This window comes from Lissotriton vulgaris, chromosome 7 (genome assembly GCF_964263255.1).
Source record: "Lissotriton vulgaris chromosome 7, aLisVul1.2, whole genome shotgun sequence".
In the NCBI taxonomy this organism is placed as follows: Eukaryota; Metazoa; Chordata; class Amphibia; order Caudata; family Salamandridae; genus Lissotriton; species Lissotriton vulgaris.
In genome coordinates, this window is record NC_141695.1 from 1,332,219,200 (window position 1) to 1,332,245,694 (window position 26,495).

The window sequence follows — 26,495 nt, forward strand, 5'->3', positions numbered from 1 at the left end:
GCTGAGCTTTGAGACAAGGTGGCCTGGTCGGAGTTGTAGGACAGGCTTTTCACCCACAATCACTGCTCCCTGTTAAGATGGCGAACTACCTATTAGGTGAAGAGGACCAATGCAATGTCTGTCACATGCTTCTGGTTGGGGGAGAAGTGCTCCATCCCGCTGAGCTTTGGGAAAAGGGGGACTGGTGGGAGTTGTAGTACAGGCTTCCCACCCACAAACATCCATCCCTGTTAAGATGGCTATCTACCTGTGAGTTTGAAGTGAGCAATGCAATGGCTGACATGTGGGTGTAGGGTGGAGTGTTCCATCCTTCTAAGCTTTGGGACAAGGTGGCCTGGTGGGAGTTATAGTGCAGGCTTAACACCCACAAACACCCCTCCCTGCTAAGATGGCTACCTACCTGTAAGTTTGTTGAGAGCAATGCAATGGCTGACACATGGTCGTGGGTGTGGGGTGGAGTGTTCCATCCTGCTGAGCTTTGGGACAAGGTGGCCAGGTGGGAGTTGTACTACGGCCAACATCCAACCTGGGGGACAGCCGGCCTCCTATGTTACTAAGGAGAGCCTCACGGAACTTTTGGAAAAACTTTTTACCGAGAGGCTAGAATCAGCTTTAATCCAAATTGCAACAGACATTACAGAGACACTGAGGGACTGTGTTAATAACTTGTTGAACAAATGTGAACGCATTAACAATTTTCTGATTAATCAGGCCCCGGTTTCAGTACCAATAGAAATTGACCCGCAAATTAATCCAGTAATTAATATACCAGCAGAAAACTCTGCGCCAGTCAAAGGGAAAGTTGTAAATGGCAGATATACACCCTTGCCGCAAGCCGTGCCAAACTGTGTTCTATTGGAAAAACCTTTACCGGAAAAGCCATCATGTTCTCTGGGAGACCAGAGGGCTAGGGTGCCCCCAGTGCACCTACCTCCTGATGCAACACCATTTGTGGCTGTTCTGGTTAATGTACCCAAATTAGATGCGGGGGAGGTAGAACATCATGAAACACTGCGTAACCACACGGAAAAGTGGTGCAATGCAAATTGCACGGGTGAAAGTAATATCGCAGCTAATATATTGATGTGTAGAAGGGTTAACTGGGTTGGTAAAACCAAGAAATGTGTGGCAGGTGATTGTGTCATAGTTAATTTTAAATCGCGTGATGTCACAAGCCGACTCTTCTGGGACGCTTCCCCTTTAGATCTTTTAGGTAAGGGTGTGCGTCCCATGCCGCTGGGTTTTTTCTACCCTCCTGCACCCAGGTTAACTGGGGACGGGTATGGTAGGCCCCAGCCAAACAATAACCTTGGGTCTCAGGGTAAACAAAATTTCCCTCTGCAAGGAAATGAATGGGTGACTAAGAGGGCCAGGGGAAGTGGTGTAGCCACACCTGTAATGAATACACATCCAGATAACCTGCCTCTTTCAAATAGATTTGCGGTTCTTGACAATCAGGTTGTCATGGACTGACTAGATCCCACGCTAACAAACCAGCCAGACAGTGCACAGGATGATCCCATTGACATCCCTACCCCCTGTAATACTGCTAACAACTCTACCCCTTGTAATGCGGTATCTAATGTGGGGGAGGTGACAACAGAGGGAGGTAACAGAAATATTAAGATTTTGACCTGGAACATTGCGGGCTTACGTGCCAAACAAAATGATCCAATCTGGCTAGGCAAGCTGAAAGAATACGATATAGTAGCCATGCAGGAAACATGGGCTAGGGACAACTCATTTTGGCTGGATGGTTACTCCTCTTTCTTTGTAAAAGCACAGTGTTCCGTGGCGGGAAGGGACATTGGTGGCCTGATGTTCTTGGTATCCCTCAATATAGCTGGGAGTGTGAGAGAAATTCCAAGTTCCTCACACCATTTTCAACTGGTAGAAATACGTCACGTAGATAAAAATAAAACACTCTTTATAAATTGTTATAATTCTTTGCAGGGTGGCCCCCGAAATTCTGTTTTAGACTGTTTAAATTTATTTGTAACGGATTATATGTCAAAACAAACCACTTTTGTTCAAATCATTTTAATGGGTGATTTTAATGTCCACTTATGTGAATTACAATGCCAGATCAAAGATTTCGATGGGCCTGATCTCACGACCCCTCCCCATTTTGAGCATAGCCTGAAGGGTTCAGCTATGGAACATTTGTTATCAGCTAATGATCTGTATGAACCAAGTTTTGCTGATCCAAAGGAACGGGTGGTGAATTACAATGCTAGGGGTAGTGAATCCATCATTGATTACATTTTCATGTCCCCAGGGCTCCTCCATTATGTCCATTTCTATAACGCCATTGAAAGTGGCTTTAGTGATCACAATCCGGTGTGTTTAATGCTGGATGGATCGCTTGGATTGCTGAAGGGGGCCTTGTTGGCCACTTCTGTGAAGCACGTTAAGAGCAAAGATCAAGGGCGGCGATTAAAATGGTGCAAAGTTTGCCCTGAAGATTTTTTGAATCTCATTGAACACGAAATGGTGGCGGAATTCCAGATTTGCAGGGACCCCGCTAGGGGGGATAAAGAGATCATTGCCGCCTTTGAGGCTATCTGCTCGAAGGTGGAGAAAGAACTAACACTTAGCCCTAAAAGGGGACCCGCTCCAGCCTCCGGCTGGTTCGACCATTCCTGCTCTAAAGCCCACTCTGCACTGATAGCAGCACTAAAACATTCTCCTAGAAATAGGCTAGTGATAGCTCAACTGAGGAAAAAATATGCAGAGGCGGTAAAAACACGCAAAAAAGCTGTTAAAGAAGAAGCCTGGGATGCTTTAATGGATTCCACCACCCTAAAACACAGATCTAAATTTTGGTCCATAATCAATAACCCCATATTTGCTAAGACATGCAACACAGACCTTGAGGCTAATATACCTGAGTCAGACTGGCTTAATCATTTTTCAGTTATCTATGGGAGCAATCAATTTTATGAAACTTTCTGTATACCGTGTTACTCTAATTTGCAACCCGTGGTTGATTTTACTGAAAATGAAGTCAAGGTCGCAATAATTGGGTCCGCTAAGAACAAAGCCCCAGGACCCGATGGGGTTCCTTTGGACTTATATAAATCAAACCCAGAGCTGTGGGCAACTGTACTAACGAATGTTTATAATAATGTACTTAAAGGGGGTTTTCCTAATACCTGGACATGCTCAATCATTGTACCAATTTTTAAAAAAGGAGTAAGAAATGACCCTAAATGTTATCGCCCCATATCCTTGTTGGATTCCTCCATGAAGATCCTGGGAAAAGTACTACTGGTGAAAATTAATAAATGGACTACAGAGAATAATATTTTGTCCAATGCCCAGTATGGTTTCCGGTCAGGTAGAGGGACAGAGGACCAATGCCTGAACTTGAACATGATAATTGCTAAATATACAAAGGCTAAAAAAGGGACTATTTTTGTTGCTTACATGGATCTGTCCACAGCGTTCGATTTAGTGAATAGAGCCAAGTTGTGGGGCATGCTGTTACAAATGGGATTGGACCCCCCTTTGGTCCACTTCTTGGCTGAACTCCATAAGGACCTCAAGGCTTCCATTAGAATGGATCAAGAGGGGCATCGTACAGCGTGGTTTAAATCAGGTAGGGGTGTGCGACAAGGTTGCATCCTTGCCCCTATGCTGTTCACTTTATATATAAACTCTCTGGAAAAAATTCTCTTGCCGTCATCTGTGGACACTCCGCGTGCAGGAGACACTCACATCCCAGTGCTCTTGTACGCGGATGATGCCGCCTTAATAGCTAGGACACACCTGGGCCTCCAGAGACTTCTCAATGCATTTAGTGACTTCATGTCCTCTCTTGACCTTGTGGTTAATAACGCGAAATCCCATGTTATGGTCTTTGGGGCAGCAAAAAATAATACTAAACCTTTTTACTGCAAAGGGGAAGTGATTAGTAATGTTAAAGTTTTCACTTACCTCGGAGTAATTTTCGACACCAAGGGCAGCTGGATCCCCCAGGTATTAGCAAAGACTAAAGCAGTGAGGAGCTCTGTTAACGCTATTTTAAGCTTCTCAAGGAGACTGGGGGGGAAACCAAGTGGTGCACTTTTAGCCTTGTATAGGGCAAAATCATTGGCTATAGCGAGATACGGAGCTGGATTATGGGGTTATGTAAAAACTGAAACCATTCAAACGGAGGTTAATAAGTTTTTCTGTTCTATATTAGGACTCCCCTTATCAACAGCCACTTTTTCCGTCCATCAGGAGCTTGGAGTAGGATATATTACTGATATCCTCTCCATGGCACCTATACTCCTGTGGATAAGAGTTTGGACCAATAACAACTTAGATCTCAACCACAAAATTTTGTTGGACTGCTTAAAATTGGATAAGCATAAAGATATCGCTTGGCTGGCATACATTAATAAGTGCTCGGTAGAACTTGGACGCCCGGAGATTTTCTCCTCCCCGCTTGATTTAAAAAAAGCAGACCTAGCCTGGGTCAAGGAAATTTTTTACAAACTTAAGTCCTTGGAGAGAGAACAACTCCAGTTAACAAAACCCACGGTCAGAGCACATTATATGACACTCACCTGTATTGCCATCCAACCGTATCTTGCTCTAGTCAACATCCCATTCCACAGATGGCTTCTGGTTAAGTTTAGATTTAACCAGATTTACTTGGTACTCTGTGACAGACAGGGATGGTTCAAGCTTGAGGATGCACCAGTATGTGTATGCGACAACTTTTCCATACAAGACAATATGCACCTTATGTTATTCTGCCCTTTTTATCATGTTCCAAGGCAAAAGTATTTGTTACCCTTGTTGAAGGGGAAAGCGTTTTCTCAAGCAAAACCCGCTCTACTGTTCCTACAAATGCTTGAATCTCCCTTGGTAATGTTCAGTGTGGCAAATTATCTTGTCGCTGCTGTTCGAATTAGGAGGAGGAAAGTACAAGCCCAACTGCGGGGACTGGGATGAATTAGGTATTTCTTGCTTTATTGCACATGATGAGTCTTTTTATGACCTTTTATTATTTAAATTGAATTGTACCATATGAAATTTTTAAAATGTGTTTTAAATTGTATTGTATCATATGAAATTTTTAAAATATGTACCTGGAATGATTTTTAACTGTTGTAGTATGCTTTTATGATTTTTAACAAAATCGAATAAAGTGGTTTTTGACTTGACTTGACTACTACAGGCTTCCCACCCACAAACACTGCTCCCTGTTATGATGACTGCCTCCCTGTGAAGAGGATCAGAGGAAGGGAATGAGCTACACATGGCTCTTGGATGGGGGAGAGTTCCATCTTGCTCAGGGGTGGGACAGGAGTGTATAAGATGGCTACCTACCTGTAAGTTTGAAGAGAGCAATGACATGTTTGTCACATGGTTGTGGGTGTGGGGAGTGTTCCATCCTGCTGAGCTTTGGGACAAGGTGGCCTGGTGGGAGTTGTAGTACAGGCATCCCACCCGCAAACACCCTCCCTGTTAAGATGGCTACCTACCTGTAAGTTTGTAGAGAGCAATGCAATGGCTGACACAAGGTTGTGGGTGTGGGGTGGAGTGTTCCATCCTGCTGAGCTTTGGGACAAGGTGGCCTGGTGGGAGTTATAGTGCAGGCTTCCCACCCACAAACACTCCTCCGAGTTAGGATGGCTGCCTCCCTGTGAAGTGGAGCAGAGGAAGGGGATGGGCTACACAAACACCCTCCCTGTTAACCCCTTCGCTGCTTGTGTTATTCCCCTGCTGTGCTGGGGGGGAGGGAGGCGCGCACAGCGCCCGCATGCTCATGACGAGCTCAGCTCGTCATGGCATACACCTCTCGGGTGCTCATGACGAGCTGAGCTCGTCACAGGTGCATTGGCTCCCGTGAAACGCTCAGCACAGCAGGGGAATTCTCCCAGCACCTGATCGTTCCACGGGCCATGACAAGCTCAGCTCGTCATGAGCACCTGAGAGGTGTATGCCATGACGAGCTGAGCTCATCATGAGTATACAAGGGGTTAAGATGGCTACCTACCGGTAAGTTTGTAGAGAGCAATGCAATGGCTGACACGTGGTTGTGGGTGTGGGGTGGAGTGTTCCATCCTGCTGAGCTTTGGGACAAGGGGGACTGGTGGGAGTTGTAGTGCAGGCTTCCCACCCACAAACACCCCTCCCTATTAAGATGGCTGTCTCCCTGTGAAGTGGAGCAGAGGAAAGAAATAGGCTACACATGGCTCTTCGATGAGGGAGTGTTCCATCCTGCTCATTGGTGGGACAAGAGTGCAGAGGGCGTGGGGAGTGTTCCATCCTGCTGAGCTTTGAGACAAGGGAACCTGGTGGGAGCTGTGGTGCAGGCCTCACACCCACAAACATCCCTCCCTGTTACGATGGCTACCTACCTGTAAGTTTGTGGGGAGCAATGCAATGGTTGACAGATGGTTGTGGGTGTGGGTGTGGGATGGAGTGTAACATCCTGCTCAGCTTTTGGACTAGGGTACCTGGTGCTGGATGCCTGTGTACATGCCCATATGGAAATATTCCTAGTACTTTTGATGTGAATCAGAGGGAGTAAATGTTGGATCTGTGAGACGTGTTGGGGAGAGTGTGGTGCACATGAGTGCATTTGGGCCTAGGAGGTGTCGCTTTGTAGTTTTGCAAGACAGTACATAGCAGTGTATTGGGAGACATTTGTTGGTACTTACCAGCTTCCACTCCCCTGGGTATTCCTGTGGTACTCTCTGGATGCAGCATGGCAAGCACCTTCTCCTCCCATACGGTGAATGTTCATAGTGGTAGGGAGGGCCACCGCCAGTCATCTGAGCCAGCTTACGGTTTTTGTTGTTACGTTCTTTCACCTTGGTCTTGAGGTCATTCCACCTCTTCCTGATCTCCTTCTGGGAGTGCGGGATGGTCCCTACTGCATTGACCGTGTTAACTATCCTTGCCCACATTTGATTTTGTGGTTCTACTCTGATTATCTCATCTATCATCACTGACAACTCATTATCAGTGAATTTGGGCATTTATTTATGTGACATGGTGTGTGATGTGAAAATAGGTTAAAGGTGCAGGTGTGAAGGTGGTGGTGGTGATGTGTGTGGTGTGTGTGTGGTTCTGATGTGTGTAGATTTGCCTCTCCTTTGTGCTGTGGTGTTGGGACCTTCAGTTGTGGAGTAGTGCAAAGGATTCTGGACAGGGAAGGGTCTGGTTCTATACTCAGCTATGTGGGTGGGTCAAAATGGAGTATTCATTTCAGGTGTGTTGTGTGGGTTGACCTGGGATTTGTATTTTTTATTTACCATGGGGATGTGTTATCGGGGTGTATTAGGTGTTTTTTTAGGCTGAGACAGATTAATGGCCACACTTGGTAGCCTGGTTGTGTGTTTGCTTTCGACCGCCATCACTCTTCTGGAGCGACCGCGACAGTCGTAATACAACAGCTCTTCTGCCAGCTCTCCCATTCATCAATAGTTGCGATCGCAGCCGTCAGAAACAGCTGACCATTCCTCTGTCACTGCAATTGTATCCTAATTACAATCGCTAGCCGTGCAGCGGTTTTGGGTCATTCCGCACTGCGGCAAATGGATTTGCACCTGCTCCGCACGCTCCCAGCGGACTTTCGTGGAATCCGCCCACCATGATCGGATTACTCTGGCGATTCATCCTAATCTGACTGCCGCTTTTCTTGCGATACATGCGGACGGTTAATTTCCTCTACCACGGAGGTCGGAATGGTTTTCCGACCGCAATCCTAATCGATCCCAATGTAATTGTTAAACAAAAAAATAAATATGTATGCAAATAAAAACATTAACAATAAAGATCTATGTCCTATTTTTAATTTTGATGTACACATAAACTCTTTAAAAACTACATAGTAAACTCCAAAACAACTAAACTCTGGAAAAATGCTGGATAATAAACCATAATAAATTACTATTCCAACTCCAAAACCAACTAAACTCAGGGAAAGTGCTGGGTAATAAATCATAATAAAATACTATTCCAACTCCAAAACCAACTAAACTCAGGGAAAGTGCTGGATAATAAACCCAGAAAAATACTATTCCAACTTCAAAAGCAACTAAACTCAGGGACAGTGCTGAATATAAACCCAAACAATTACTATTCCAACTCCAAAACCAACTAAACTCATGGAAAGTGCTGGATAATAAACCCCAGAAAATTACTATTTCAACTCCAAATCAACTAAACCCGGAAAAAAGGCTGGATAATAAACCATAATAAATTACTATTCCAAAAACAACTAAATCAAGGAAAGTGCTTGATAGTAAACCCTAAAAAATTACTATTCTATCTCCAAAACCAACTAAATTCAGGGAAAGTGCTGCATAATAAACCCCAAAAATGTACTATTCCAACTCCAAAAAAAACTAAACTCAGGGAATGTGCTGGATAACAAACCATAATAAATTGATATACCATTGAAACTGAGGGAAAGTGCTGGATAATAAACTCTAAAAATATATTATTCCAACGCCAAAACCAACTAAATGCAGGTAAAGTGCTGAATACTAAACCACAGAAAATTACTATTCCAACTCCAAAACCAACTAAACTCAAGGAAATTGCTGGATAATAAACCATAATAAATTACTGTTTCAACTCCAAAACCAACTAAACTCAGGGAAAGTGCTGGATAATAAACCATAATAAATTATGTTTCCAACTCTAAATACAAATATACTCAGGGAAAGTTATGGATAATACACCATAATAAATTACTATTCCAAAACCAACTAAACTCAGGGAAAGTGCTAGATAATTAACCCCTAAAGATTACTATTCCAACTCCAAAACCAACTAAACTCAGGAGAAAGGCTGGATAATAAACCATAATAAATTACTATTCCAACTCCAAAACCAACTAAACGCAGGGAAAGTGCTGGATAATAAACCCCCCAAAATGACTATTCCAAATCCAAAACCAACTAAACTCAAGGAAAGTGCTGGATAATAAACCCCAAATATTTACTATTCCAACTCCAAAACCAACTAAACACAGGGAAAGTGCTGGATACTAAACTATAATAAATTACTATTCCAACTCCAAGACCAACTAAACTCAGGAAAGGTGCTGTATAATAAACCCAAATTAATTACTATTCCTACTCCAAAACCAACTAGACTCAGGGAAAGTGCTGGATAACAAACCCATATAAATTACTATTCCAACTCCAAAACCAACTTAACTTAGGGAAAGTGCTGAATAATAAACCCCCCAAAAAATTATGATTCCAAATCTAAAACCAGCTAAACTCAGGGAGAGTACTGGATAATAAGCCATAATAAATTATTATTCAAGCTCCAAAACGAACTAAACTCAGGGACAGTGCTGGATAATAAACCATAATAAATTACTGTTCCAACTCCAAAACCATCTAAACTCAGGGAAGGTGCTGGGTAATAAACCATAATAAATTACTATTACAACTCCAAAACCAACTAAACTCAGGGAAAGTGCTGGATTATAAACCCCCCAAAAAATACAATTACAACTCCACACCCAACTAAACTCATGGAAAGTGTGGGATAATAAACCCACCAAAAATATTATTCCAACTCCAAAACCAACTAAACTCAGGGAACATGCCAGATAAGAAAACCCACATAATTACTATCCCAACTCCAAAACTAAGTAAATGCAGTGAAAGTGCTGGATAATAAACCCCAAAAAATTACTATTCCAACTCAAAATACTATCCCAACTCCAAAACCAACTAGACTCAGGGAAAGTGCCTGATAATAAACATCCCCAGAATTACTGTTCCAACTCCAAAACCAACTATTCTCAGGGAAGTTGCTGGATAATAAACCCCCAAAAATTACTATTCCAACTCCAAAACCAACTAAACTCAGGGAAAGTGCTGTATAAAAAAGAAAATGCTACATATCTTAAAAATTAAAATATGGAAAAATATAAAATACTTCAAAAGTAAAAATACATTTTTTGTACCAAAGTTAAAAATGTAAGACAGTTATTTTTGTATTTGTCCCAAAAAATGTTAAATGCATGATTCAACATACAATTATTCAAATAATTATTGGTAAAAATTTAAGACACCCCTCCTCACAAAAAAATAATAATATTAAATCACAATTTAAATTTAAAAAATGCTCAATTATCCATTTTTTTATTTAAACTAAAGAAATGCAAAACAAAAACAATAACAAATTATGTGAAAAAACTAAAAATAATAAACCAATCACATTTTTATTTCATTATTTGTTAAATTAAGAAAAATTATATTCTTGTTATTAAATGTATTTATTTATTTTCAATAAACCCAACATCCTGTTTCTAAGTTTTACATAAAATGTAAAATATATATAAAAATTAAAATATATATTTTTAAATTACTCCCCACCCTTATCCCCTATGGACCAAACATCCCTTTCCCAAAATTTTACAAAAATTAAAACAAATATTTTTAAATTATTCCCCAGCCTTATGCCATATAAACCCAACATCCTGCTTCTAAAAATAAATTAAAATATAATAAAAACAAACATTTTCATATAAAAAATATATTGAAAAATATAAAATGCCTACTACCAAATTAATTTAAAAAAAGTATTAAACAAAAACAAAAAAAATACAGTTGATATTATTTACAACATATTTGCCATTGATATTTACAAAATCGATTTTTCTACTCTACACAATTTTTTTTATTTTAAACAATGAAAAAAAAGTACCTAGATATTTTCCACCATCGATATTCTTGACTCAATATTCATGCGATTTGACATTTCATTGTTGATATTCTGTCTTTGCACCCACAGAACCCTGGGGACACCAGAAGTTAAGGCTCGGATTTCAGATATAGCACTGACTGAACGGACTTGAAGTGTTCAGTCCTCAAGAAATTAAGTGAGCCGGGCAAGTGCCTTTCCTTCTAAACCCAAGGAAGATAGGCGTTTGAGCAAGATGGTAGGAGACTCAGTATCAAAAGGGGAGCTAAGTTCTAATAAAATAAGTGCTGCTGTACGGTCTTCATCCAGGAGTTGTCTGAGGTGTTCGATGACTCCAAGGAGGGCATATCCAGTACTGTGTCTTGCCTTGAAGCCCGACTGAAAAGGATGAAAAAACTCTTTAGTCTCCACATAAGATGTAAGAAGAGCATTGTTGGACTTGGCCCTTTTTGCAGGGTCATCCGTGAACTTTTTGCCTTCCTCCTGGTATTTTTACTGACTTGTCATTGTTGGTTTTAGGATTCTGTGCACTTTATCACTGCTGTTCAGTGTTAACGTGCATGTGCTCTCTATGGTACACTTGGTAAGATTGATCTACACCTGTTTGGCATATTTAATTTACTTATCAGTCCCTTGTAAAGTTGTATCTCATAAACCCAGGGTCAGTAAATTAAATGCTACTGGTGGGCTTGCAGCGCTGCTTGCGTCACCCACCAAAGTAACCTTTCAACCCTGTCTCAGGCCTCTGCCATTGCAGGGCCTGTGCACACAGTATACTGCCTCTGTGACCTGGCACATAAAGTGGTTGCCACGTCTTTGACTCCCCTTTTTACTATTTATCAGTCACCCCTAAGGTAGGCTCTAGCTAGCCCTATGGGTAGGACATGTGCCTTAACTGTGTGGAATGTCCTAGTAGTGACTAACAGCCTATTTGGTTACTCACTACTGTGAGGCTGCCCTCTCATTGGAATGCATTGGGGTTTCACTGATATGTGAAAACTGCAGGCTACCCACCACAAAAAAATTGAAAAAGTGCATAAAAGTACAGATAAATACTGTTGCATGCCCTCTATCAAACAAACAACACCCTCATACAAGACTTTTTAAAACTTATTTGTGAAATCTCAAATACAAAGTCCTTAATCCAATGGTATACATGCAGCTGAAAAAGAGAGCAATCCTTTCAGCCCCAAATCCAAATGAAAGTGACCATTAGATGGACAAAGCACTGGGAAGAGCCTGCAACATGTAACATCAGTACAATTGTCACCCATTAGTAAAGGCCATTATGTTTGCTTGAACATTTGGACCTCAATATGTTTGCTCCATCCATTAGGTGGAGTTGTAAAGTTTACTCATCTTCCTTACCTGTTTTTGTTTAGCCTTTTGTTTTCCATTTCTTCTTTTTCATGGTTGTTGGCTGGTTCTTTCCTTTCCACTCGAGGTCTGCATGGGTTTCAGATTGACATTTTAATAACGCTCAGATGGTTGGGGATTTTCGTCACTTGAAGAAAGACTAGGGATGGAATTATTTTCACTTTTCAGTGGGGGCCTCCTTATATTTTTGGATTTAATTTTTCGTCTTTTGTAAAGGAACAATGTTGCACAGCTCAGTAAATGTTTTTTAAATTTGCACTATTTTTTTATTTTACTATGTTGCCTAGTCTGCCAACAGGCCATCCAGCCAGTAGGTCCAGGCCAATACTAGTCGTGGGTGCATGAAACAACTGTTTATGTGGTATATGTTGTTTTATAACATAATCTAGGGCTCAGATAGCATTGAATTACATTAGATTTTTTTTCTTCAATTTTCTTGTGTACCTTAAGTATATATGTGGGTAAATATTTGATGCCACGTGTGTTGTTGTAAATGTTTTATAGATCAGTTAATTTTCCATTTTGGCATTGCTGAATTAATGGTAGTGTTTTCTTCAGTGTTAACATGCCTCCTATGTTTGGCAGGTTAGTGTGCCTGCCATAGGCCATCATTTTCTTTGTTCTACATGCCATGTGGCCATGAGCTATTTTGTGAAGTCTGTGTCCATAAGCCTGATTGTGTTCTCTTTGTTCCCCATGCTTTCTTGCCAGCTGTGGTTGTTTGACCATGTGGCTAGCAGCCACTTTGTGTATCCAGCTTGTGTGTCTTTGCCATAGGCTTGCATGTGCTCTCTGTTCCCCATGCCGCCTTGCTCGCTGTTCTTGTTTGATCATATGTCTGGTGGCCATTTTGTGCATTCAGCCACTGTGTTTTCGCCATAGGCTTGCATGTGTTTTTTGTTCCCCATGCCTCCTAGCTCGTGGTTGTTGTTTGTCCATGAGGCGGCCAGCCAGTGTGTGAATCCAGCCAGTGTGTTTCTGCCATAGGGTATTATCTGTTCTTTGTTTCCCAAGCCTCCTTGCTTACTGTTGTTGTTGGACCATGTGGCTGGCAGCCATTTTGTGCATCCAGCCAGTGTGTCTTTACCATTGGCTGTACAGTGAGGGAAGGTCCCAGTAAACAGGATTTTACAAGCAAACACACTAAACGAATATTCAAAAAACGTAGAGAAAAATAATACATAAATTGGATGATTGAGCAGTGTTATTTAATCACACCGTCATAATGTCAAGTACATAAGTAACATATTAAAATTCATACACGGAGTGCCCGGAGAGAAGAAAAGGGGTAGTAGAAAAAGTGGGTGATTTACTTGAGGATGAAGTGTTATGGAGAAGTAAAGAAATTGTGCAAGCAACTGATTCACATATGGCATCAAAATTAGGCTTGTTATTTCGCCACCACTACACAATTGTTCACATAACGCATAGTCAAGTCAGAGAATTTATATAGCGCACTACATACCCAGAGCGTCTCAAGGCGCTTAGGGAGGGGTGGGGGATTACTTGTCAAATATCCACGTTTTAAGTTGCTTTCTGAATGCTAGGTGGTTCAGGGTAAGGCGAAGGTAAGTGGGAAGTGAGTTCCAGGTTTTAGCTGCCAGGTAGGAGAAGGATCTACCTCCCATGGTGGTTTTGTTGATGCGAGGTACAGTGGCGAGGGCTTGGTTGGAAGATCGTAGGGGGGGGGGGTGTAGAAGGACAGTCGTGTGTTGAGGCATTCTGGTCCGATTTCGTAGAGTGCTTTGTGTGCGTGGGTTAGGAGCCGGAAAGTGATCCTCTTATTGACGGGAAGCCAGTGGAGGTTTTTCAGGTGACCAGAGATGTGTTCTTTACGCGGGATGTCTAATATGATCCTGGCTGAGGCGTTTTGGATTCGTTGGAGTTTTTTCTGGAGTTTAGCGGTAGTACCGGCGTAGAGGGTGTTTCCATAGTCCAGTCGGCTCGTGACCAGAGCGTGGGTGACCGTTTTCCTAGTTTCGGTGGGGATCCAACGAAATGTTTTTTTGAGCATGCGCAGAATGTTGAAGCAGGATGAGGAGACGGCGTTGACTTGTCTGTTCATTGAAAGTGAGGAATCCAGGATGACGCCTAGGTTCCGTGCGTGGTCTGTCGGGATGGGTGCTTTTCCAAGGGCTTCTGGCCACCAAGAGTCGTCCCATGCGGAGGGGGATGTACCTAAGATGAGGACTTCTGTTTTATCTGAGTTCAGTTTCAGACGGCTGTGTTTCATCCATTCGGCAACTTCTTTCATTCCTTCGTGTAGGTTAGTTTTGGCGGTGCTAGGGTCATTGGTGAGTGATAGGATCAGTTGAGTGACATGCGCGTAGGAGATGATGTTGAGGTTGTGTTGGCGGGCGATGGCCGCGAGGGGGCTCATGTATATGTTGAAGAGGGTGGGGCTGAGTGAGGATCCTTGTGGTACACTGCAGATGACTTCAGTGGCCTCTGACTTGAATGGTGGAAGGCGGACAAGCTATACAAGAAAACACAGTAGAAAAATCTCCGTTGTTTTTAGGCTGGCTAAAAGAAAAGTGACGACGTTTCGATCTCAAATACTTGTAGGCTCATTGCCAGCTTACGTACGTGTCTTCCTGAGGACTGTGATGTGGGAGTGGGCACCTAGGGTTCAAGTGATACAATATTGAAAGTAAATAACTAAAGGGAGGAAATATACACAATAATGAAGGGGCCAATGACCCTCAGGCTTACCGTATGCAGCCCTACAGGGAAGGCTGAGTTGTGAATAAACCAGGCGTGTAGGCTCCAACACACAGAGAGCGGGATAACTGCACCTGCAAAAATAAGGTGTAGTTTCACATATGCGCCCATTCAACTAATGGCACAGGGGCGGGGGTTTAGGAAAGACCTAGCAGCAAAAAGCGGCAGTGAAAATTTAACACTTACGCTCATCGGATATGCTCCGACATGTCCCATCCAAACTATTTAAAGCAGTCCAGCCGTTTTCATCAGCTAGGATCTCAAGGTAAAAATCTGGGCCCAGAAAGGAAATTAAAAACATAATTAAAAGGGAATCTTGCAGTATTCATATTGGAAAACTAGCCACCATCTGACATGTCCATATCAAAAAAGGGGGGAATTTCCTGCTCTTTCTTTGAAAACTCGTGGCACTCGAAGGCACGGAATCTGGAGCAAGAGGGTAAGGGGCATGGGATGATTAATTAAAGCCCTCTACTACATTGGAAACAAGCATTTACAATGCAATGGTCTCAGCATTATTAAAGGTAGAGCTATTGGCATTGCTCATGACAGTTCTTTTTTTTAAAATCATAAATAAATGGCATTATCATTAACATTGCCAATAGCTTGCATATGCGAGACCTATTGCATTAGTACCCACACACAGAGTAAGTAGTAGAGTGAGTAGTTGATAGTGAGTAGGAGAGAGTTATTAGGAAAGCGAGTATTAGAGAGCGAGCAGTACAAAGTGAAAGAGTGAGTATTAAATAGTGAGAGAGTGAGAGAGTGAGAGAGTGAGTAGTAAATAGTCCTACAGCCACACACATTTATATGCACAGCCACACCCTTACATATACAAAGTGTATTTTTTGTTTCAGTAGTAAAGAGTGAGTAGTATAGAGTGACTAATTATGAGTGAGTAATGTTGAGTAGTAGAGTGTGTGTGTGTGAGAGAAAGTGTGAGTGTGAGAGAGAGTGTGAGAGAGAGTGTGAGAGAGTGTGAGAGAGAGTGTGAGAGAGAGTGAGAGAGAGTGTGAGAGAGAGAGAGTGTAAGAGAGTGTGAGAGAGAGGGAGTGTGAGAGTGTGTGTGAGAGAGAGTGTGTGTGAGAGAGAGTGTGTGTGAGAGAGAGTGTGTGTGAGAGAAAGTGTGCGTGAGAGATAGTGTGCGTGAGAGAGAGTGTGCACGAGAGAGAGTGTGCGTGAGAGAGTGTGCGTGAGAAAGAGTGCGTGAGAGAGAGTGTACGTGAGAGAGAGTGTGCGTGAGAGAGAGTGTGCGTGAGAGAGAGTGTGCGTGAGAGAGAGTGTGCGTGAGAGAGTGTGCGTGAGAGAGAGTGTGCGTGAGAGAGAGTGTGTGAGAGAGAGAGTGTGTGTTTGTGAGAGAGAGTGTGTGTTTGTGAGAGAGAGTGTGTGTTTGTGACCGAGAGTGTGTGTTTGTGAGAGAGAGTGTGTGTGTGTGAGAGAGAGTGTGAGAGAGAGTGTGTGAGAGAGAGAGTGTGAGAGAGTGTGAGAGAGAGAGTGAGAGAGAGAGAGAGTGTGAGAGAGTGTGTGTGTGAGAGAGAGTGTGGGTGAGAGAGAGTGTGTGTGAGAGAGAGTGTGTGAGAGAGAGTGTGTGTGAGAGAGAGCGTGTGTGAGAGAGAGTGTGTGTGAGAGAGTGGGATTCGGAGGAGGAATGGCCACCAAAGGCCGACTCCAACCATCGGCTGCATTTCGGGGAATGGATGAAAGGTGTCATGGAACTTTTGTGAGGAATCTGATTTTCCAGAAGTTGATGATGTCCTAGATAAAAGTAAAATTTCACTTTCACAAAGCCATAAACCATCAAAAATAATCACCAACTTTAAATGAGGACATTTCCTCGTGTGAATCATGAACTTCTGGATGCATATCACACAGAAAAACTAACCCTCTTAGCTTCCTGCAGGAATCTGTAGCTTTCTTGGCGTGGAGGATGCATATCCACACATCTCCTACAGATCCTGACTCTGAAGGAAGACTGGAGATCTCTGAGATTCTTCTTCCCCCTTTTACACTTATGTTCGGGCAAAAAAACAGAGTATTTACAAACATTCTAGCTTTTCTGGTTGGTGGTTTCGATTAGCAGTGTATTTCTTAAGGCATCACGATGATTGGTCCATCCATGTATTTTTCCTAGCCCGGCCACCGGTCGGCTGGATGTCATCTTTCAGACACTGAGCATCCTGAACCTCCTCATCAAGTTCCAAAAGTCCTGATAGAACCTTCAGGATTTGTCATTTTTTGGAGATCGATCCCAGGCCAAGTTGAGGAGAGTGTGTTGGTCCTTTACAAGGATAGAGAATGCCATGGGCAAGAGTAAATCTCTGAACACTTGCAGGACAAGGGGATGGAAATGTTGTGACTGCCCACAAACTCACAAGTTTGTAGGCGATCACAAACTCCCAGTGCTAGGAACACCCACATCCCACCTACTGGGTGGGGTATTGTGTAATTTTGGGGTAATATTACTCTGGAGTGAAAGGATTCACTTCTTTAGAGTCACCGTGTGAGAAGCGCTATATTAATGCCATTGCGGCTATCTAATTATCTCAGCCTGACGGACTACTCCCCCCCTCCTGCCACGACGTCTCCACAGGCCACGGAGAAGGCCCAACTCCAGCATGTTGCACAGATGCCGAAACTGCCAAGAAAGTTAGGGTGACCAGATCTTGAGAACCAAAAACCGGGATATTAGGAAAAAAATAAGGACTACCATTTTTCATCAACAGAATGGTGCAGAATTACAATTTTCATCAACATAAGGTCACAGAAAAGGCATTAAGAAAATAAAATGTAATTTCTACAACCAACTTCATACATAATAATTAAACTGCTTACTTATTTACTTATAACAGCTGCTCACTAGCACAGCCTTATAACACCCGAAAAAGAGCCTCTCAATACTTTCAGTCGACCCCCTCTATAAACCGGGACATGAGCCAAAATTACCGAAATCTGCGGGGACAGCCGATGAAAAACCGGGACTATCCGGGCAAATCCAGATCGGCTGGTCACCCTACAGAAAGTACGAACGGCGCTTTTATCCACCGTTCTGTTTGTGCACCTTATTCGCTTTAGTGTGCACGTCTGACGTCATCGCCACCTCAAGAAACCCGCATTCTACTTTGTTCAAGAAGGATGGGGGTTTAAAAAGAGGGAGGGGTGCGGGATAAAGGGCGCAGTGGAGGAGGAAAGATGGGGGGGGGGGAGTGAGGGGAATACATGAGGTAGAGCAGAGTGTAGGGAGAAAAGCGGGAGGAGGGAAAGGGTGACTGTGTACACAGTTTTCACTTCCCCATTAGGACTGAGCCTGCAGGGTCCCAGCCGTCTGGTTTCACCGCGGTTGCGCTCTGCTGCGTTCCAGATGCTGTATGTCTGAATGACTCAATTCAGAGGAGGATTTAGCAAACACACCTCCTAAGACGGGCCAATCATTACTGGCGATCTCAGACACACCCCCTCCACCCACTTCCAGCGCTGTAGGCCTAGCTGAGAAACAGTCCCTGCATGTGACTCAGTCACGCAGCTTTCTGATTACTTGTTATCTTGAAAACTTTGGAAACAGAAGAATAAATAAGGGAAATAACATGCAATAAACCTAGTTACTGCACCTGCTGCAAAAAACTGTTTGTGATGTGTAGGGTACACAGTCCAGTTACCAATCCGCAAGACAGCTAAGGGGGTCGTCTTCCCGATGCAATTACAGTGAGAATGCACACAGGGCAGGTTTGCCCGCTGCAGAGGTGCGTGTGACCACAACTAGACCCCGTGTTCCTATCACAGTCAGACCGTTCGCGTTGTTGAAATGCCTGCGGATGATTTCCTATACAATAAGACAAGCAGATCACATGTTCCTGGAGCTGTAGGATAACTCAGGGGGGCTTAGGGGACGTGGGGCTTGTGATGGGCAAGAGGCTTTATGGGTCTACAGCACAGATTTACTTGTAACCAAACGGCCGTCAGTTGAGTTCCGATCCCAGTGAGATACCGCTAGGGCTTGGCTTCCTTCTGTGTGCAACGGCAACAAAAAGTGCGCTTACGGTCTTAGTCACAAAATGCGATTTAATGTATGCCACAGGGCCCGCTCCCTGCAGGAGTCCCTTCCCGCCATCGGAGCGTGAGAGTGGACCGGGGAAAAGGGGCCCGGAGCCCGGGATTGCAGGCACGGGGGCATCAGCCGGGAGGGGGGGGGGGGTAGAGATTCACAGCGGATTAACAAGCCTCTGAGAGCACAACGGCTGACCTAATCAGCGGGAGGAGGGCGGGAACAAACACAGACAGCGGGAGGGGGCGGGAAAAAGACACAGCGGGGAAAGAATACAACGGCGACCTAATCAGCGGATTACAAGCCTCTGAGAATACAACGGCCGACCTAGTCAGCGGGAGGAGGGCGGGAACAACATGGACAGCGGGAGGGGGACGGGAAAAAGACACGGTGGGGAAAGAATACAATGGCCGACCTAATCAGCGGGAGGAGGGCGGAAACAGAGACGGACAGCGGGAGGGGGGCGGGAAAAAGACAGCGGGAAACGAGGACAGCAGTCTACCTCATCTTAAGGAGACTTAAAATGGCGGTGTAACAAGAAGAGAGGTAGGGAGAGTAAGCAGACACTCTTGTTCCCCGGTCAATAGTCAAAAATCAAGAAAAGAGTGTCTATAGGACAGGCTAAGCCATTCTAGGGAGCACAAACACAACCACACTGGGATGTTGAAGAAAGCCCTCACTCATCACCTGGTGATGACATGCTTCATCATTGGGCTCCACCAAAGAGACCTAGTGTCTCTTTGGTGTGCTGCAACGCCAGGATTACTGCGGAGCGGGATAGTGAGTTAAGGGCGTGTTGAGTGCAATAGGGACTAGTGAGTGTTGGGGGTATTTAAAATAGTCAGTAGTGTATCAAAAACTTTATTAAGTGATCACTAAAGACTCAGGAATTAAAATATGTGAGGAAACAGTCCACTTTAATTGAGTGGGGGTTCCTAAAAGTAAGTCAACATGTTTCTTGCCATCGAAACGGTATTAATTTACCCGGCAATTCATCAGGACTGTGTGTGGTAAAACCCTGGCGGTATGGGCATGCTAAGGCCCACCCTTACCTAGGGACGTGAGAGTGAAAAAAGTTTTAAAGTGAAAAAAGTGCAAAAAATTAGGAATTAATAAAATATTCCTAATTACTCCTGGTTTAGGAGGCTTCTACTTATCGTTTCTACACTTAGTAGGTGTTGGGAATAAACACCATGGGTCTCAGGAGGGGGGTGGAAGCGTATTCGGCACACCGCCCTTGACGCTTAGCACCCTCAGTATGCCTACGTCGCCCTCGAACCAGACCCCGACGAAATGGCGGCCACAAGCTTTTGAAATTTTTCGGAATCGGGGCGTGGTTTTGAGGTTCTGAGTGACAGACAACGTCACTGTCTAAAGAACGCAAAAAATCACGCCCCCAAATCCGAAAAAGACGGAGCTTCTTTGGAGGGACGGCTCTCTCCTCCAATGGCTGGCCTCCGTTTAGGAAGCCAGCCAATGGTGGAGAGACAGGGCAGGGAGGCGGGTTCTGAAGCCCTACTAAGTAGCATTAAATCTCCGGACCGGAAGCTGCTTCGCAGCTTAACGGTACCTCGACCTAAAAAGCTGGCCCAGAACAGCCTAATTCATAAATAACTCACCGCTCCTCAGTGGTACGGAATGTATCAAAAGGAAAGCCGGGCCAAGCGATGCAGATTCTAGGGTCATAAAGGCCAAGCATTAGGTCACTATAAAAGAAATAAAGTCAAAGTCGAAGCGCATCACTCATGGGTGAAAGAGTGCTTACCGCTATACGCTGGCTGCTGTCTGATTGAGGATGGAGGGAGAAGGGCCTGCCTCCCGGCTTCGCTTAAATAGACGCGTACGTTCTCTAAAACACGTTTAACATGTCCCGGTTGCTGACACAGGATGCTGAGCATACCGCATCACCACACTGCAGCCGTTACCATGGAAAGGGACAATAGACTCCCTGTTGTTCAGAACCTCTATTCTAGGTCAGGTACGATTAAGACAGGCATTGAAGACAGTGCATATATAATAATTTACCATCGATGAATGTGTACGAATTTACGAAGGTCAAAAATGAGCCGTATTACGTTTTCAATGCAACGTAAACAATGTAGTGCCCATTACTGCTCGCACTGGAATTTCGCTCGTGCATTCAAAATAAATGGCTAGTAACATAAGGGATGTCATTGGGTTTAACAGCTTGCAGAAAAACAATGAAATGAGCAACACATGTTGTTTAGTAAAAATGGAAGGCTGCATATAAATCTGGCAATCCCATTGGGGGTAACACATTACATTCGAATAGTGACTGAGCCCACCCCGGTGATTTTACATTTGGAGGGTCAACATTGATATACAGCTACGCATGTTAGGATAGGTCCATTTTAGGACAAGTCACCGGTACATGAAGACAATTTATGTTGAGATAGTCGTCATTAATATGCACCCTGGCATGTTCAAGCATCAGTGCAAAACGTTAGTAAGTTCATACCAAGGAAGGAATAAAAATGCATTACATCCCATTCATGAAAACAAGCCAACACGATGGACTCGTTAAGAATACATTCTGTCTGGATGTGAATAGGTGGGGAAATGGTTAAAGACCCACCCTCACTCGGATGTGAGACGGGCTAACTGAGCGTGGCTGGAATCTAGTTTGTTAAGTCCATTCTGTATCGAGTCCAGACGTGTCATCCATTTACACTCCCTTATGTTGAGGATCGATCCGATGTTGCCCCCTCTTGGGCCCAGGGTCGCTTTCTTAAGAACTATCCACTGGAGTTCTTCATGTGCATGTGTCGCAGTTTTGAAGTGTTCAACTAAGGGTGCCCCTTGTACATCACACCTTATTCTGCTGCAGTGTTGCAGTATCGTTCTTTGGTTTTCTGCTGGGCCTGGCCAACACAGATGAGCCCACAGGGACATACAATTCCATAGATGACGTTACTGCTGTTGCAGTTAGTAAACAACTTCTGATTAATCACGCGTTGTTTATATGAGAACCTCTTTGTTTGAATGGTCATCTTGCAGGCCTTGCATTGCCCGCACCTGAAGTGTCCTAATGTCACTGGTAGGTTCCAGAGGGTTTGCAGAGATGGTGTTTCAGGACTCTCAAGGAAAGAGCATACTATATGGTCTTTTACGCTCTTCGCTTTTTTATAAGAGTGCATAGGTAGATTGGGTTGTTCTATATCTTCCGACACAAGACCCAAATGCCTATTTATTACCTTTTTGATAGCGTTGGTCTGGGTGCAAAACGTGGTCACACAAATCATCTTTTACAAAGTGGTGTCACTCTTGTCCTTGACCATGAGAAAATCTTCACAAGGGCTATACCAAGCCCTGTTCTGTGCTATCTTTATCAGTCGCCTGGGGTAACCCCTCTCTAGTAGTCGTTACTCAAGTCACCAGACTCCATCATATATCTTCTTTTCTGGAACAATTCGTACAAATGCGCAGGAATTGACTGACAGGTAGGTTGTCTCTAAGGCCACGTGGTGGTGGCTTTTGTATCTTAGGAGTGAATTACGCTCTGCTGGTTTCCGGTATAGAGTTGTATGCAATCTGTTGTCCTCGTTGAAAATTGTAATGTCCAGGAAGTCGATCTTACTTGAATTGGACTGCATCGTGAACTGAATATTCTTGTTCCGTTGGTTAAGCCAATCATGGAAGGAGCCCAGCTCACCACTGGTACCCGTCCAGATCATAAGCACGTCGTCGATGTATCTTCTCCACATCGTCACCAGATTGTTATATGGATTGTTCGTGTTGAAGACAAATGTTTGTTCAAAGTCATCCATGAAGATGATCGCAAGGTCAGTTGCGAATGCTGCCCCCATCGCCACACCCTTGGTCTGTAGGTAGAAGCTCCCTTGAAAAAAAGAAGACATTTTTCATTATGGCGATCGAGAGTAATGCAATTATGAAATCAGCTGGTAAAGCCATAGGCGCTGGTCGCAGGTCAAGGTTGTGCCGAATAACTTCAAGAGCTGCCATCTGGGAGATGCTCGTATATTGTGATACGATATCACACATCACCAAAAGTTGTTTATCGGAGTCAAAAGGAAGTTGATCAATCAGGTTAATGGTTTGGAGAGTATCTCTCAGGTATGCCTCTGTGGTCTCTACAATGGGCTTCAAGAAAATGTCGATAAACCTACACAGTGGCAATAACATAGAGCCACAGCCTGATACGATAGGCCTTCCAGGTGGGTTATGTATGTCTTTATGAATCTTTGGCAATGTGTATATGGTGGGGAGCCAAGAATCTTTTTGATTAAAATATTGGAATTCGTTTTCACTCAGGAAGCCTTGTTCCAAACCTTCTTTGGTTAGAGTCAAGATCTCGAGTGCCAGATCTTTAGAGGGGTCTGTTCGCAGTTTACAGTAGCTCACTCCATCCTGTAGTTGACTCATGATTTCCAGCTTATATTTGTCAACGTTTTGCCCCACAATCGCCCTACCCTTATCTGCGGGCTTGACCACAATGTTCTTGTTATTCCTTAATGTCGCAAGAGCTTCACTTTCCATCCCGGTCACATTGATGTTAGTATGTTTATGCACCTCCAGTATCATGGATACATATTTTAGTACGATGTTCTTGTATGCCAGAATCTGGTTGATCATTGAATGAGATGGAGGGACAAAAATAGAAGGAACTCTTAAATGTAAATGTGTTTGTATTTATATAGCGCACTTCTACCCTGGGGTCTCGTAGCACTGCATTCATAACGCTGTGGGACCCTTCCTGGCTTTCCTGTGAAATGTCCACTCCTGGGCACCCCCCAAGGTGAAGCCAGGCAACCAAGCGCTGCTGGGGCCGTTGTGGAGATTAAGCAAGCTATTGCCCAGAGTCACAGAGGGGGACCCATGATTAGACTAGGCACCGAGAGGAGATTGAGTCCAAGAGCCGCAAAGGCGGGAATTGAACCCTGGTCCCGGGCCCGACCTCTGCATCAGGGTCTGCCGCTCTAACCATTGAGCCACGCTTCTCCAGACCTGTCTGTGATGCTCTGGGGGTGCTGGGGAGTGTTTGAAAAAGTATCTTAGGTGAATTTTCCGAAAGAATCTCAGCAGTTCGGTTTTTAATGCAAAGCGATTGGGTTGTGCTGTGGGGGGACAAATGATAAGCCCTTACCGAGGATCTTTTCTTCATCATCCTTTCAAACGTAGGAGGAGATATTCACTACCGGATTCTGTTGCCTGCTCACCACCTGTAAACTTTGCGTCGCATTGCTATTTCGCCGTGGCTCTCCAGCGGGAAGCGTGCTTGCTTCTGGATTTAGCTTCGTACCCTTTCCCAATTCACGTTGGTTTGTTTTTGGCCCGTTGGGGTCCTCTGGGCCAGTTGCCACCACGGGCCCGTGGTGGTCTCTATTGACCATCCCCTAAAAAAGGAAATGGACCTTGAGGTTGGTGCCAATTCTCTTGGTAGCCGTAGTCAGAGCTCTGACCTCCCTGTTTGTTCTCACTGTCTGTACTGTAAAATGACTCCGAAAAGGTGGTGTCATTCCTCTGTCCACTGTAGCCTCCTCTACCTCAACCAGTGAAGCGGCCCTGGGTATCCTGTTTATAGTAATCCTTGCGGAGGTACGGATATGTGTTCTTTTTCTCGTAATAGCAAATGTCCTTAGACAGCTTCTCCAATTTTTTATTTTGGGTGTTGATCTCAATCAATCAATCAGTACATTTGTAAAGCGCACTACTTACCCGTGAGGGTCTCAAGGCGCTGGGGTGGTGGCGGTGCTGCTACTGCTCGAATGGCCAGGTCTTGAGGAGTCTTCTGAAGGACAGTAGGACCTGGGTCTGTCGTAGGCAAATGGGGACGGTGTTCCAGGTTTTAGTTGCGAGGTGGGAGAATGATCTGCCACCGGCGGCCGCTTGGCGGATGCAGGGGACGATGGCGAGGTCAGCGGAGTGAAGCTGGCGGTTAAGGGTGTAGAAGGTGAGTCGTTTGTTGAGGTACGCTGGTGTGGCATTGTAGAGAGCTTTGTGAGCGTGGGTGAGGAACTTGAAGGTGATCCTCTTGTTGAAGGGGAGCCAGTGCAGGTCGTTCAGGCGGGCTGTGATGTGGCTGTGGCAGGGGAAGTTGAGGATGTGGCGTGCCGAGGCGTTCTGTATGCGTTGTAGTCGTTTCTGGAGTTTCGCTGAAGTTCCTGCATAGAGGGCTTTGCCGTAGTCCAGTCTGCTGCTGATGAGAACCTGGGTGACTGTCCTTCTGGTACCGGTGGGGATCCATCCGTAGATCTTTTGGAGCATGCGGAGGGTGTTGAAGCAGGAGGAGGAGACGGCGTTTACTTGCTGGATCACTGACAACGCGGAATCTAGGATGACTCCCAGGTTGCGTGCGTGGTTAGTGGGCGTTGGTGCAGTTCCCAGCGCGGCCGGCCACCATGAGTCGTCCCAGGCGGAGGGGGTGGATCCGATAATGAGGACCTCTATCTTGTCCGAGTTTAGTTTTAGGCGGCTGTTCATCATCCACTCAGCGACGGTCTTCATTCCTTTGTGGAGGTTGGATTTGGTGGTGTTCGGGGCCTTGGAGAGGGAGAGGATTAGCTGGGTGTCGTCGGCGTATGAGACGATGTTGAGGTCGTGCAATCTGGCGATGTTGGCGAGCAGTGCCATGTAGATGTGGAAGAGTGTCGGGCTGAGGGATGATCCTTGGGGTACGCTGCAGATGATCTTGGTGTCTTTAGACCAGAATGGGGGGAGGCAGAAGCTCTGGGTTCTGCCGGTGAGGAAGGAGGTGGTCCAGTCCAGTGCTTTGTCACGGATCCCTGTGTTGTGGTGGCGTGTGCGGAGGGTGTTTTGGCAGACGGTGTCGAAGGCGGCCGAGAGGTCCAGGAGGATGAGGGCTGCGGTTTCTCAATTGTCCATCATGGTCCTGATGTCTTCGGTGGTGGCAATGAGCGCTGTTTCGGTGCTGTGGTTGCTGCGGAATCCAGATTGGGATGGGTCCAGGAAGTTGTTCTTTTCGAGGAAGGTCAGTTGCTTGTTGATGATCTTGTAGATGACTTTCACCGGGAACGGGAGGAGCGAGATGGGCCGGAAGTTTTTGAGGTCCTTGGGGTCACCTTTTGGTTTCTTGAGAAGAGCGTTGATCTCTGCGTGCTTCCAGCTCTCTGGGAAGGTCGTGGTCTTGAAGGAACTTGGAGAACAGGAATGGATAGTGTTCATGATTTTGATGGTGTCTTCCTCGTTGACGTGGGTCCAGGAGAGCAGGTGGTCGAAGTGGCTGGGGGGCATTGAGTCTGAGGTGTCTGTGTCTGTCGGGGAGGCCTGGTTGCTGAAGCTGTTGTGGATGTCTGCGATCTTGCGGTGGAAGAAGGTGGCTAGGGAGTCGGAGAGGTCTTGCGATGGTGGGATGTTGTTGGTGTTGGAGCTGGGGTTGGAGAGTTTCTTTACGATGTTGAAGAGATCTTTGCTGATGTGTGCGTTGTTGTCAATGCGCTCTTTGAAGGAGGTCCATTTGGCAGTTCGGATGAGTTGGTGGTGTCTGCGGATGGTGCTCTTGTAGGCTGTGTTGCTATCCGGTGTCTGTTCGTGGTGCCACTTTTTCTCGAGCCTACGGCAGGCCCGCTTGCATGCCTGGAGGTCGATGGTGAACCAGGTGGCTTTTCTGTCAGTGCGTTTGTTCAAGGGTTTTTTGATGGGGCGAGAGTGTTGGCTCAGTTGTCGATCCATTGCCTGAGGT